Source organism: Balaenoptera physalus, assembly GCF_965194825.1.
Source record: "Balaenoptera physalus genome assembly, contig: HAP1_SCAFFOLD_1626, whole genome shotgun sequence".
Lineage (NCBI taxonomy): Eukaryota > Metazoa > Chordata > Mammalia > Artiodactyla > Balaenopteridae > Balaenoptera > Balaenoptera physalus.
In genome coordinates, this window is record NW_028125173.1 from 12,114 (window position 1) to 24,226 (window position 12,113).

Below are 12,113 nucleotides of genomic sequence, written 5' to 3' on the forward strand. Positions count from 1 at the left end.
ATACTTTTTGCAGTGAGATTTTTACTTTACTTTGTTTTCTTGCTACTATCAATAATTAGTGAGACTTCTTTTAAGCTATCTTCAACATTGCTTATAAAGCTGCTTTATTAGTGATGACAGAGCCTTAATGGAAGTCATGTTCTGGTTGTAAAGTAGAATGCAATGTGCCAGCAAAAAGCCCCTTAAGTTTATGTCTCATTACTTCTTGTTCTTTTTTTAATTAATTTTTATTTTTTATCAGAGCAAATTTGATTAAAATGTTTTGTTTCTTCTAGGTGTGCAAGATGTGGTTCTTTTAAACATATACATATATCTATTCTTCTTTGGATCATTTTCCCATGTAGGTTATGACACAATGTTGAGTAATCTTCTCTTGGTATTACGTAGGTCTTTGGTGATTACATGTTTCACATATGTTTCTATATCTATGTTAACCTCAATATCCTAATGTATCCAGTCCTCACAGCTTTCCATTTGGTGAAACATAAGTTTCTTTAATGAATCTGTGATTGCATTTCTCTGTGGAAATATCTTCATTGGTATCAATTTTTAGCTAAGACCTATAAGTGATATTATAGGATATGTGTCTTTTGTTTTCTGACTTAGTACAATTTGCCTGATTACCTCAAGAATCATACATGGTGATGCAAATGGCATTGTTTCATTTTTTTCCCTGGCTAATATTCCATCTGTACATGAACCAGTTCTTCTTTGGCCACGCAACTCTTGATGGACTTTTTGGTTGCATCCATGTCTTGGCTACTGTAATACTGCTGCAATGCACATTTGCTTGCCTGTGTCTTTCCAGATCTATCTTCCTATGTTATAGGCCAAGGAGTGGGTTTGCTGTATCATATGGTAGCTCAGTGTGTACGTTTTAAAGGCACCACCATTCAGTTCTCATTAGTGGCTGTTTCCAGGTTACGTCCAACTTAAAGTTGAGGGTATGCATTTCTCCAAAACACCTTCAGTATTTATTGTTTGTAGTCTTATTGCTGATGGTTATTCTGACAGGTACGAGCTGAGACCTCTTTGTGGTTGAACGTGCATGTGTCCCATAATCTGTTGAAATTGAGCTTTAAAGCATGTCCTTTTTATTTATCAAACTGTGATTACAGCTTAGTTCTTCAAAGTGTTTACTTAAAGTATGTGTCACATTTTGAAATTTTTTGGCCATTACCTCCCTCAAGACATGTTGAGGGCAGGTTTCATTTACAGCCCTGCAGTACTTGTTCATATGAAGTGACCATTAGCACAGGCTTTAAAGCTGCTTTTGCAGGTAACGGCCAGAAGGCAGCAGCCTTTCTATGTTCCACACTCTGGTAACTAGGGAAACACACCTTCCGGCCACTGGTGACCCTCTGTTATAAATTAGAGTGCAATGTGCCGGGATGAAGCCACAAATGCTGATGTCTCCTTACTTTTGTTTTGTTTTTTAGATTTAATTTATATTTATTATTGGAGTAATATTCCATTGTGTACATGGACCACTTCGTCTTGGTGCATTCCTCGGTTGATGGACATTTTTGTTGCTTCCAAGTGTTGGCTATGGTAAATAGTGCTGGAGTGCGGGATTGCCAGCCTGTGACTTTATGATTTTCATTTTCTCAGGTGATAGGCCCAGCAGTGGTTGTGACTGATTGACTGGTATCTCAATGTTTCCCTTTTCAAAGCACCTACATTGTGTTTTCATTAGTGGCTCTTTACATGCCCCCCCTTACAACCAAGTGTACGCATTTCTCCACATTCCCTTCAGCATTTATTTTTTGCAGCATTTTTCCTAATGGCCATTCTGACTGCTGTGAGCTGATAGGTTTTTGTAATATGGGTATTCATTTCATTAAAATTTTTAAATTCATCAGTTTTCCACACCTTTTATTTTCTGTTTTAAAAAAAAAAGAAAAAAGTGTGAGTACAATATACCTCTTGAAAGTGTCTTCTTGGAACGTTGCCCTCGTTTGAATTTTTTGGTCAATTTTCAACCCAAGGATTGTTTTGGAGAGTAGGTGTCATTTACAGGTCTGCGGTTATCTGAATACTTAGTGACCTTATGCAATGGGTTTAAAGCTTCTGTTGTGGGAAACGGCTACAATGAGGTAGCATTTCTCCATTCCAAAATCTGGGTACTAGGGCAAGAGCCTTTCTGGAAGTCGTGTTCCTAGGTTGTAAATTAGAATTGAATGTGCCAGGAGATAGCCCCATATGTTTAAGTCTCATTACGTCTCCTTGTTTTTTTAAATTTTTTTTTTAAATTGGGGTTAAGATTAGAATATACTTTGTCCTAAGTGTACAGAGTCTGGTTCATTTATACATTATATACGTATATTCATGTACAGATCCTGTTCCTATGTAAAATATTACAGAGTGTTCCGTAAAACCCCCTTAATATATGGTCTGGCTTTTTGATATATGTATATACTATGTATTTATATATATATAGTAACACTAACATTCATTTATCCATTGCTCCCACCTTTCCTTATACATGAGCAGAGTTTTATTTCTAAGCACGTGAGTGTCTTTCTCTTTGGAAATATGTTCATTTCTGTCAGTTATTAGATAACACCATAAGTGATATCATAGGGTATAGGTCTTTTGCTTTCCGACATACCTCATGTTTTGTGATTATCTCCAGGCTCAACTATGGTGCCTCAAAGAGCAGTGCTTCATTGTTTTCCATGGCTTATATTCCATTGTGTACATGGACCACTTCTTCTTGGTGCATTCCTCGGTTGATGGACATTTTCATTGATTCAAAGTGCTGGCTATGGTAAATCTTGCTGGCGTACAGGTTTGCCAGCCTGTGACTTTTTGATTCTCATTTTCTCAGGTGATAGGCCAAGCAGTGGTTGTGATTGATTGACTGGTAGCTCAATGTTTCCCTTTTCAAAGCACCTACATCGTGTATTCATTAGTGGCTCTTTACATGCCCCCCCTTACAACCGAGGGTACACATTTCTCCACTCTCCCTTCACCATTTATTTTTTGTAGCATTTTTCCTAATGGCCATTCTGACTGCTGTGAGCTGATAGGTTTTTGTAATATGGGTATGCATGTCATTAAAATTTTTTAAATTCATCATATTCCTATGCCTTTTTCTTTTCTCTTAAAAAAAAACCGTGGGTACAATATAGCTCTTGAAATTGTCTTCTTCGAAGGTTGCCCTTTTTTGAATTTTTTGGTCGATTTTTGACCCCAGAAATTTTCTGGAGGGCAGGTGCCATTTACAGAACTGCAAGTTGGTGAAAATTTAGTGACCTTTTGCAGTGGGTTCAAAGCTGCTGTTGTGGGAAACGGCCACAAGGAGGTAGCATTTCTCCATTCCCCAATCTGGGTATTAGGGCAGCAGAGCCTTTCTGGAAATCATTGTCCTAGGTTGTAAATTAGAATGGAATTTGCCAGGAGAAATCCCCATAAGTTTATGTCTCATTACTTCTTCTTGGTTTTTAAATTTTTTTTTAATCTGGGTAAAGTTTAGAATATTGTTTGTCCTAGGTGTACACAATCTGGTTCATTTGTACATTATGTATGTCTATTAATGTACAGATCCTCTTCCCATGTAAAATATTACAGTGTTCCGTCGACCTCCCTTGCTATATGTTTGGTCTTTTTGATACATGTATATAATATGTATTCGTATATGTATAGTAACACTAATCTTCATTTCTCAATTTCCTCAATCCTTTCCTTTTAGATGAGCATAGTTTGTTTTCTAAGCCTGTGAGTGTCTTTTTCTTTGGAAATATGTTCATCTGTGTCAGTTATTAGATAATGCCATAAGTGATAATATAGGATATAGGTGTTTTGCTTTCCGACCTACTTCATGTTTTGTGATTATCTCCAGGCTCATCTATGGTGCCTCAAAGAGCAGTGCTTCAATGTTTTCCATGGCTAATATTCCATTGTGTACATGGACCACTTCTTCTTGGTGCATTCCTCTGTTAATGGACATTTTCATTGATTCCAAGTGTTGCCTATGGTAAATATTGCTGGAGTGCAGGATTGCCAGCCTGTGATTTTTGATTTTCATTTTCTCAGGTGATAGACCCAGCAGTGGGTATGATTGATTGACTGGTATGGTAGGTCAACGTTTACCTTTTCAAGGCACCTCAATTGTGCTTTCATTAGTGGTTCTTACCACATCCCCCTTAGAATCGAGGGTACGCATTTCTCCACAATCACGTCAGCATTTATTGTTTGCAGCATTTTTGTTGATGGCAGTTCTGACTGGTGTGAGCTGATAGGTTTTTGTAATTTGGGTTTACATGTCTGTAAAAATTCCTACAATTCATCATTTTTCCACACCTTTTTCTTTTCTGTTAAAAGAAAAAAGAAAAAAAGTGTGAGTATAATATACCTCTTCAAATTTTCTTTTTGGAAGGTTGCACTCTGGAATTTTTTGGTCGATTTTCGACCTCAGTATTTTTTGGAGGGCCGGTGTCATTTACAGAGCTGCAATTGGTGAATATTTAGTGACCTTTTGCAGTGGGTTTAAAGCTGCTCTTGTGGGAAACGGCCACAAGGTTGCAGCATTTCTCCATTCCCAAATCTGGGTACTAGGGCAGCAGAGCCATTCTGGAAGTTGTTTGCCTAAGTTTTAAATTTGGATGGAATGTGCCAGGAAAACCCCCCATAAGTTTATGTCTCATTACTCCTAGTTCGTTGTTTTAATTTTTTCAATTGGGATAATGGTTAGAATGTTGTTCGTCCAAGGTGTACACACTCTGGTTCATCTACATATTGTATATAACTATTTATGTAGAGATCCTCTTTCCGTGTAAATTATTACAGAGTGTTCCATAATCCTTCCTTGCTATATGGTTGGTCTTTTTGATATATGTATATAATATGTATTTGTATACATATGGTAACGCTAATCTTCATTTATCCATTCCCCCCACCTTTCCTTTTAGATAAGCATAGTTTTTTTCTAATAAGTCTGTGATTGACTTTCTGTGTGGAAATATGTTCATTTGTGTCAGTTATTAGATAACGCCTATAAGTGATATCATAGGATATAGGACTTTTGCTTTCCGACTTACCTCATGTTCTGTGATTATCTCCAAGATCATCTATGGTGCCTCAAAGAGCAGTGTTTCATTGTTTTCCATGGCTAGTATTCATTGTGTACATGGACCACTTCTTCTTTATCGTTTCATCTGTTGATGGACATTTTGGTTGCTTCACTGTCTTGTCTATTGTGAATCAGGCTGCAGTGCAGCTTTTGCAGCCCGGGTCTTCTTCATTCTGGTCTTCTCAGGTGAGTGGCCCATTGGTGTGCCTGCTGGATGGAATGGTACCTCAATTTTTCCTTTTAAACGCAGCTCCTTTCTGTTGTCATTATTTGCGTTTAACCCTCTTACATCTCACCAGCAGCTAGAGGGTACACAGTTCTCTAAAACCTCTTCAGCATTTATTGTTTGTAGACTTTTTGCCAATGGTCAGTCGATTGGTGTGAGTTGAAAAGTTTTTGTAGATTAGATTGCATGAGTCTAATACTTCCTGAGGCTGAGCTTTTATCCATTTTCCTTTCTTTAAAAAGAGAGTGAGTAAAACTTACGTCTTCATACTATCTTCGTGAACATTTTGCCTGTTTTGAATTCTTTTATCCATTCCCTACCTCAGCACAATTTTGAGGGCAGGTGTCCTTTACAGCCCTGTTTGCTTATGAATGGTAAGTGACTATTAGCTGTGGGTTAAAAGTTGCTCTTGCGGGAATCGGCCACAAGGCGGCAGCATTTCTCCTTTACCAAATCTGGTTACTAGGGCAACAGAGCCTTACTGGAAGTGGTGTTCTAGGTGTTAATTAGAATAGAATGTGCGAGGAAAAAGCCCTTTAAGTTTATGTCTCATTATTTCTTGTTGGTATTTTTAACTTAATTTTTATTTTTTATCAGAGCAAACTTGATTACAATGTTTTGTTTGTTCTAGGTGTGCAAGATGTGGTTCTTTCACACATATACATATATCTATTCTTCTTCGGATCCTTTTCCCATGTAGGTTATGACACAATGTTGAGTAGTCTTCTCTTGGTATTGCGTAGGTCTTTGGTGATTATATATTTCACATGTGTTTGTATCTCTCTGTTAACCTCAATATGGTAATGTATCCAATCCTCACACCTGTCCATTTGGTGAACCATAAGTTTTTTTAATGAATCTATGATAGTGTTTGTGGAAATATCTTTGTTTGTATCATTTTTTAGGTAACCCCTATATGTGATATGATAGGATATGTGTCTTTCGCTTTCTCACTTACTCCAAGTTGCATGATTACTTCTAGACTCATCTATGGTGCTGCAAATGGCATTGTATCATTGTTTCAGTAGCTCACATTCCATCTGTACAGGTAGCAGTTCTTCTTTGTCCACCCATCTGTCGGTGGACTTTTTGGTTACTTCCATATCTTGGCTATTGTAATACTATGCAGTGCAGATTTGCGTGCCTGTGTCCTTCCAATTCTGTCTTCTTAGTTTATAGGTCCAGGGATAGGTCTGCTGGATCATATGCTAGCTCAATGTTTACCTTTTAAAGGCACCTCTGTTCTGTTCTCCTTAGTGGTTCTTTCCAGGTTATGTCCGACTTAATGTGGAGGGCATGTATTTCTTCCCAGCACCTTCAGGATTTATTCTTTGTAGTTTTTGCTGATGATTATTCTGAGTGGTGTGAGCTGATACCTCTTTGTGGTTGAATTTGCATGAGTCTCATAATGCGTTGAAATTGAGCTTTAAGACATGTCCTTTTAATTTTTCCAGCTGTGATTAGAGTTTATTTCTTCAAAGTGTTTTCTTAAAGTATGTGTCACCATTTGTAATATTTTGGCCATTATCTCCCTCAAGACATTTTGAGGGCAGGTTTCATTTACAGCCCTGCAGTACTTGTTCATATGAAGTGACATTAGCTCAGGCTTTAAACCTGCTTTTGCAGGTAACGGCCAGAGAGCGGCAGCCTTTCTACATTCCCCTTGCTGGTACTAGGGAAACAGACCTACCGGCCAGTGGTGTTTTTCGGTTATAAATTAGAGTGCAATGTGCCCGGATAAACCCACAAATGTTGATGTCTCCTTGCTTTTGTTTGTTTTTAAATTTAATTTATATTTATTATTAGAGTAATATTCCATTTTGTAAGTGGACCACTTCTTCTTGGTGCATTCCTCGGTTGATGGACATTTTCATTGCTTCCACGTGCTGGCTATGGTAAATCTTGCTGGCGTACAGGTTTGCCACCCTGTGACTTTTTGATTCTCATTTTCTCAGGTGATAGGCCAAGCAGTGGTTGTGATTGATTGACTGGTAGCTCAATGTTTCCCTTTTCAAAGCACCTACACTGTGTTTTCATTAGTGGCTCTTTACATGCCACCCCTTACAAAAGAGGGTACGCATTTCTCCACACTCCCTTCACCATTTATTTTTTGCAGCATTTTTCCTAATGGCCATTCTGACTGCTGTGAGCTGATAGGTTTTTGTATTATGGCTATGCATGTCATTAAATTTTTTTTAAATTCGTCATATTCCTACCCCTTTTTCTTTTCTCTTAAAAGAAAAACCCGTGAGTACAATAGAGCTCTTGAAATTGTCTTCTTCGAAGGTTGCCCTCTTGTGAAGTTTTTGGTCGATTTTTGACCCCAGAAATTTTCTGGAGGGCAAGTGTCATTTACAGAATGGCAAGTTGGTGAAAATTTAGTGACCTTTTGCAGTGGGTTCAAAGCTGCTGTTGTGGGAAACGGCCACAAGGAGGTAGCATTTCTCCATTCCCCAATCTGGGTACTAGGGCAGCAGAGCCTTTCTGGAAGTCATTGTCCTAGGTTGTAAATTAGAATGGAATTTGCCAGGAGAAATCCCCATAAGTTTATGTCTCATTACTTCTTCTTGGTTTTTAAAATTTTTTTAATCTGGGTAAAGTTTAGAATATTGTTTGTCCTAGGTGTACACAATCTGGTTCATTTGTACATTCTGTATGTCTATTAATGTACAGATCCTCTTCCCATGTAAAATACTACAGTGTTCCATCGACCTCCCTTGCTGTATGTTCGGTGTTTTTGATACATGTATATAATATGTGTTTGTATATGTATAGTAACACTAATCTTCATTTCTCAATTTCCCCCCTCCTTTCCTTTCAGATGAGCATAGTTTGTTTTGTAAGCCTGTGAGTGTCTTTCTCTTTGGAAATATGTTCATCTGTGTCAGTTATTAGATAATGCCATAAGTGATAATATAGGATATAGGTGTTTTGCTTTCCGACCTACTTCATGTTTTGTGATTATCTCCAGGCTCATCTATGGTGCCTCAAAGAGCAGTGCTTCAATGTTTTCCATGGCTAATATTCCATTGTGTACATGGACCACTTCTTCTTGGTGCATTCCTCTGTTAATGGACATTTTCATTGCTTCCAAGAGTTGCCTATGGTAAATATTGCTGGAGTGCAGGATTGCCAGCCTGTGATTTTTGATTTTCATTTTCTCAGGTGATAGACCCAGCAGTGGGTATGATTGATTGACTGGTATGGTAGGTCAACGTTTACCTTTTCAAGGCACCTCAATTGTGCTTTCATTAGTGGCTCTTACCACATCCCCCTTAGAATCGAGGGTACGCATTTCTCCACAATCACGTCAGCATTTATTGTTTGCAGCATTTTTGTTGATGGCAGTTCTGACTGGTGTGAGCTGATAGGTTTTTGTAATTTGGGTTTACATGTCTGTAAAAATTCCTACAATTCATCATTTTTCCACGCCTTTTTCTTTTCTGTTAAAAGAAAAAAGAGAAAAAGTGTGAGTATAATATACCTCTTCAAATTTTCTTTTTGGAAGGTTGCACTCTGGAATTTTTTGGTCGATTTTCGACCTCAGTATTTTTTGGAGGGCCGGTGTCATTTACAGAGCTGCAATTGGTGAATATTTAGTGACCTTTTGCAGTGGGTTTAAAGCTGCTCTTGTGGGAAACGGCCACAAGGATGCAGCATTTCTCCATTCCCAAATCTGGGTACTAGGGCAGCAGAGCCATTCTGGAAGTTGTTTGCCTAGGTTTTAAATTTGGATGGAATGTGCCAGGAAAACCCCCCATAAGTTTATGTCTCATTACTCCTAGTTCGTTGTTTTAATTTTTTCAATTGGGGTAATGGTTAGAATGTTGTTCGTCCAAGGTGTACACACTCTGGTTCATCTACATATTGTATATAACTATTTATGTAGAGATCCTCTTTCCGTGTAAATTATTACAGAGTGTTCCGTAATCCTTCCTTGCTATATGGTCGGTCTTTTTGATATATGTATATAATATGTATTTGTATACATATGGTAACGCTAATCTTCTTTTATCCATTCCCCCCACCTTTCCTTTTAGATAAGCATAGTTTTTTTCTAATAAGTCTGTGATTGACTTTCTGTGTGGAAATATGTTCATTTGTGTCAGTTATTAGATAACGCCTATAAGTGATATCATAGGATATAGGACTTTTGCTTTCCGACTTACCTCATGTTCTGTGATTATCTCCAAGATCATCTATGGTGCCTCAAAGAGCAATGTTTCATTGTTTTCCATGGCTAGTATTCATTGTGTACACGGACCTCTTCTTCTTTATCCTTTCATCTGTTGATGGACATTTTGGTTGCTTCACTGTCTTGTATATTGTGAATAAGGCTGCAGTGCAGCTTTTGCAGCCCGGGTCTTCTTCATTCTGGTCTTCTCAGGTGAGAGGCCCATTGGTTCACCTGCTGGATTGAATGGTACCTCAATATTTCCTTTTAAACGCAGCTCCTTTCTGTTCTCATTATTAGCGTTTAACCCTTTTACATCTCACCAGCAGCTAGAGGGCATACAGTTCTCTAAAACCTCTTCAGCATTTATTGCTTGTAGACTTTTTGCCAATGGTCAGTCGACTGGTGTGAGTTGGAAAGTTTTAGTAGATTAGATTGCATGAGTCTAACACTTCCTGAGGTTGAGCTTTAACCATTTTCCTTTCTTTAAAAAGAGAGTGAGTAAAACTAGCCTCTTCATACTATGTTCTTGAAAATTCTGCCTGTTTTGAATTTTTTTTATCCATTCCCTACCTCAGCCAATTTGGGGGCCAGTGTCCTTTAGAGCCCTGAGTCCTTGTGAATGGTAAGTGACCATTAACTGTGGGTTAAAAGCTGCTCTTGCGGAAATCGGCGACAAGGCGGCAGCATTTCTGCTTTACCAAATCTGGTTACTAGGGCAACAGAGCCTTACTGGAAGTGGTGTTGTAGGTTGTAAATTACAATGGAATGTGCGAGAAAAAAGCCCTTTAAGTGTATGTCTCCTTACTTCTTGTTGGTATTTTTAACTTAATTTTTATTTTTTATCACAGCAAACTTGATTACAATGTTTTCTTTGTTCTAGGTGTGCAAGATGTGGTTCTTTCACACATATACATATATCTATTCTTCTTTGTAGCCTTTTCCCATGTAGGTTATGACACAATGTTGAGTAGTCTTCTCTTGGTATTGCGTAGGTCTTTGGTGATTATATATTTCACATGTGTTTCTATCTCTCTGTTAACCTCAATATGGTAATGTATCCAATCCTCACACCTTTCTATTTGGTGAACCATAAGATTTATTTATTTATTTATTTATTTATTTATTTATTTATTTTTTTTTAATTTGTTAACGTTCTGATTTTTTTTTAGAAATTCACGTTCTTTTATTTATTTATTTATTTATTTATGACTGTGTTGGGTCTTCGTTTCTGTGCGAGGGCTTTCTCTAGTTGTGGCAAGTGGGGACCACTCTTCATCGCGGTGCGCGGGCCTCTCACCATCGTGGCCTCTCTTGTTGTGGAGCACAGGCCCCAGACGCGCAGGCTCAGTAATTGTGGCTCACGGGCCCAGTTGCTCCGAGGCATGTGGGATCTTCCCAGACCAGGGCTCGAACCCGTGTCCCCTGCATTGGCAGGCAGATTCTCAACCACTGCGCCACAAGGGAAGCCCCAAGATTTTTAATGAATCTATGATAGTGTTTCTCTGTGGAAATATCTTTGTTTGTATCATTTTTTAGGTAACCCCTATAGGTGATATGATAGGATATGTGTCTTTCGCTTTCTCACTTACTCCAAGTTGTGTGATTACTTCTAGACTCATCTATGGTGGTGCAAATGACATTGTTTCATTTTTTCACTAGCTCATATTCCATCTGTACAGATAGCAGTTCTTCTTTGTCCACCCATCTGTCGGTGGACTTTTTGGTTACTTCCATATCTTGGCTATTGTAATAATATGCAATACAGATTTGCTTGCCTGTGTCCTTCCAATTTTGCCTTCTTAGGTTATAGGTCCAGGAATAGGACTGCTGGATCATACAGTAGCTCAATGTTTACCTTTTAAAGGCACCTCTATTCTGTTCTCCTTAGTGGCTCTTTCCAGGTTACGTCCCACTTAAAGTGGAGGGTATGTATTTCTTCCCAGCACCTTCACCATTTTTTCTTTGTAGTTTTTGCTGAGGGTTATTCTGAGTGGTGTGAGCTGATAACTCTTTGTGGTTGAATTTGCATGTGTCTCATAATGTGTTGAAATTGAGCTTTAAGACATGTCCTTTTTATTTTTCCAGCTGTGATTAGAGCTTATTTCTTCAAAGTGTTTTCTTAAAGTATGTGTCACCTTTTGAAATATTTTGGCCATTATCTCCCTCAAGACATTTTGAGGGCAGGTTTCATTTACAGCCCTGCAGTACTTGTTCATATGAAGTGACCATTAGCTCAGGCTTTAAACCTGCTTTTGCAGGTAACGGCCAGAGAGCGGCAGCCTTTCTATGTTCCCCTTGCTGGTACTAGGCAAACAGACCTACCGTCCAGTGGTGTTCTTCGGTTATAAATTAGAGTGCACTGTGCCCGGATAAACCCACAAATGTTGATGTCTCCTTGCTTTTGTTTGTTTTTAAATTTAATTTATATTTATTATTAGAGTAATATACCATTGTGTACGTAGACCACTTCTTCTTGGTGCATTCCTCAGTTGATGGACATTTTCATTGCTTCCAAGTGCTGGCTATGGTAAATCTTGCTGGCGTACAGGTTTGCCAGCCTGTGACTTTTTGTTTCTCATTTTCTCAGGTGATAGGCCAAGCAGTTGTTGTGATTGATTGACTGGTAGCTCAATGTT